The sequence below is a fragment of the Anneissia japonica genome, unplaced genomic scaffold (genome assembly GCF_011630105.1).
Source record: "Anneissia japonica isolate Jap-2015-1 unplaced genomic scaffold, ASM1163010v1 scaffold1770_len632688_cov154, whole genome shotgun sequence".
Lineage (NCBI taxonomy): Eukaryota > Metazoa > Echinodermata > Crinoidea > Comatulida > Comatulidae > Anneissia > Anneissia japonica.
Window position 1 is genome coordinate 45645 of NW_022692996.1, and position 3320 is coordinate 48964.

The 3320-nt window shown below is 30.8% G+C and overlaps 1 long non-coding RNA gene across 1 annotated transcript; it reads left to right on the forward strand.

The window, feature by feature from the left end:
- The first annotated feature begins 907 nt into the window (after nucleotides 1–907).
- Nucleotides 908–2844, forward strand: LOC117100598. Its single transcript, XR_004444140.1, has 2 exons — nucleotides 908–1042; nucleotides 1828–2844. It is a non-coding gene; the product is annotated as an uncharacterized LOC117100598 (long non-coding RNA).
- The last annotated feature ends 476 nt before the right edge of the window (nucleotides 2845–3320 follow it).

Consider the following 3320-nt stretch of genomic DNA (forward strand, 5'->3'; position numbering starts at 1 on the left):
TAAACAGAATAAAATAGGTAACATTTTATTTTAAAAAAAAAACAGATTTTACATCTATAGACGTAAGTTGATTTAATATGCTGAATCAATATTAATTGTATAGGCCTATACCTATTATATATTTCTATAAATTAATCATCAAATATCTCATTTAATCACACTATCGCAAATAGGCCTATTGATGTATTATTAATTCTTTATTAAAGCATTATTCGAGCACCTTCATTATTATTATTATTATTATTATTATTATTATTTTATGTATTATTTATCAACCATACAAACATTGAAAACATGAATTATGTGGATAAAATTATCATAGAAAATAAACTTATGAATTTATAAGATTATTTTTTAAAACAGCAGAATAAAATAGATAACTTTATTTTTAAAAAAAACCAGGTTTTGCATAGACGCAAGTTGATTTAATATATGCTGATTCATCTCATTAATTAAACAATTTTTATTCATTTCGAGCACTGTTATTATTATATTATTATTATTATTATTATTATTATTATTATTATTATTATTATTATTATTATTATTATTATTATTATTATTACTATCATTACTATTATTTTATTTTTAAATTTTTGTTGTTTTATTTTTTGTTTTATGTATGGGCCAAGATATAGGCTATGTATATATTTAATAATTAGAAATAATTATAATTTAATTATAAAACATATATATAAACGTTAACAATATTATAGGCTAGGCTAGACCTAACCAATTATTGATACCATAATCTATAGATAAAAACATCCATTTGATAATTAAACAGCAGCTTTTCGAGTGGCAGTGCCGATAGAAAATCGGAGCATTTTTCGCAATGCGGCAATAATGCCGATAGAAAATAACAGCTTTTTTCGCACTGTGGTAGTGCCGATAGAAAACAGCAGCTTTTTTCAGTAGTGTTTTGCTGCAGTGACATCTCGGTGCTGGCGACTCGCTGCTGGCGATGACTCGCTGCTGGCGAATCGATCTGCGCATGTGTATAAAATGGTATTTACTTCCGAAAACATGCCTGCTGCACGCGGTAGGTTCTGTCTCTTATACACATCTAGATGTGTATAAGAGACAGCTAAATTTAATATGACTAGGCCTATACTTTATCATTAGAGTATAATCAGATTTTTTACTGTATAAGTAAAAAGAAAAACTCCAACGAAAACAAATGCCTACTAGAGCTCTAATAGGCTAAGTTAAAAAATGTTTGCTTTGAATTATAATTGTATTTTTGGGGATTTTTCCCGAATAGTTTGGCAGGGCAGTCCTAAAATGGGTAAAATTTTATGAAAATGGGTCCAGATTTTTCATATTTTTCCGTAAAATGGTTTACTTTTAATAAAATGGGTCTACATTATTTGAATTTACGCGAACAATGGGTCCACCCTGATATTTACCTGTTAATAGCATTTGTGGTATGTCCTGAACAGATTCTATGTTTCGTTCTTTATTAGAACATTGAATTGATAATAAATAATATCAGTATTTTCAAATAATAAGGACTCTATAAGAGATTGTTTAGAAGCAATTTCGGCAGTCATATGATGTCATGAAGTCCAAGTTAAAACCTTCACAACTCTCAGTGTGTTCATGTATGCTACTATTCGAGAAAGCTTAACAGCTCGAACCTTTAAACATCACCATTTTGGACTTAGATTATTCATTCTGGACAATGTTCTAATAAAGAACGAAACGTAGAGTCAATTATGGCCTAAAGTCTGTCATCTTTCAGAGTTACCATACTCATATTCTAAATTGTGTTTTAGAGTTAGCATTAATTATATTATTTACTTGGTTTTTCCCATTGTTTTGCAGCTCACTTTTCTCTGACTGAAACTCAGTTCCTGGCAAGTTGCGGAGCTCATGTAATTAAGGCAGCCTCCACATCCAATTCTTTATTTGTACTCCATGAAATAGAGACAGAATATATGAAGAACTTTGACTAGTATCGAATAGCCTTGCTTGAAGCTGTTGCAGCATCCAAAAGAAAATCTACAGCTACCTTCCTGTTTGGTAACAAATCCATGCTGCGTTCATAACAAAATGGAAGACTTGCAAGTCATAACGGCCGTATTCGACTGGTCGTTCTTCATTAAACCACGCCCACTTGAGCAGTGGTAATATCCTACTTAACGAAGAAGACCTTTCGAATAGAAAACTGGTAAATACTCAACAAAACAAAAAGGCTACATAGTTACCCCAATGATACATCATGCATAATCAAGGTTTAAAAAAAAAAATGTTTTCATCCAGTTTTTAAATTCAGTTAGCCTATAATTATTTTTTGACTTCATGTGCGTAAATGTTAAAATTTGTAATTTCTAAAATTTAATCTAAATTATATTAATGCAGAGTTGTTGCTAAACCAATTGGCCATGTTTGTTTTGGTCACGCGAATAATGCTAATTAACGCACACTGGTTTACATTAATTTTATATCTATTTTACAAACCAGTAGAATGGAAATAATACTCAACGAAAAATTGTAGTCAACAAAATGAACTAGTCAAATAAGCCCATTAACAATTTATGCAGGTGTTGTGTATGCTATCAAAAACCAGGTTCAATAGCAATGGAATTGCTGCAGAGGAGGATGAGGGGTGACAACATAACACTATACTCTCTAGCAGTCAGGGCCCAGCCAGAGGGGTGTTGAGGGGTTTTAACACCCTCTAAAATTAATTGAAATAAACAAAAAATCCCGATAATGTAGTAGTAAAGGTAAAATATAGGCCTTTATGTATGATTTATGTATTGATTTATTATGATTTACAGAGGATCCCGGAGGTACTGTCCAACCAGGGCCCCCCCTCCCCCTTAGAGTAAACCAGAATTAATTGAAAGAAATGAATGAATCATAAACCTAACATACTGTGAATTTTTAACATTCTTTCATTACGCCATCTTTATATGATTGTAAATTTTATTTTCATATGTAGGCCTATAATTCGGGATTAGATCAAATTAAATCTCACTATATTCTAGCTCCTATTTTGTTTTCTTGAAAATGTAGTAGTAAAGGTAAAATATAGGCCTTTATGTATGATTTATGTATTGATTTATTATGATTTACAGAGGATCCCGGAGGTACTGTCCAACCAGGGCCCCCCCTCCCCCTTAGAGTAACCAGAAATAATTGAAAGAAATGAATGAATCATAAACCTAACATACTGTGAATTGTTAACATTCTTTCATTACGCCATCTTTATATGATTGTAAATTTTATTTTCATATGTAGGCCTATAACTGTCTCTTATACACATCTAGATGTGTATAAGAGACAGCTTATGAATTTATAAGATTATTTTT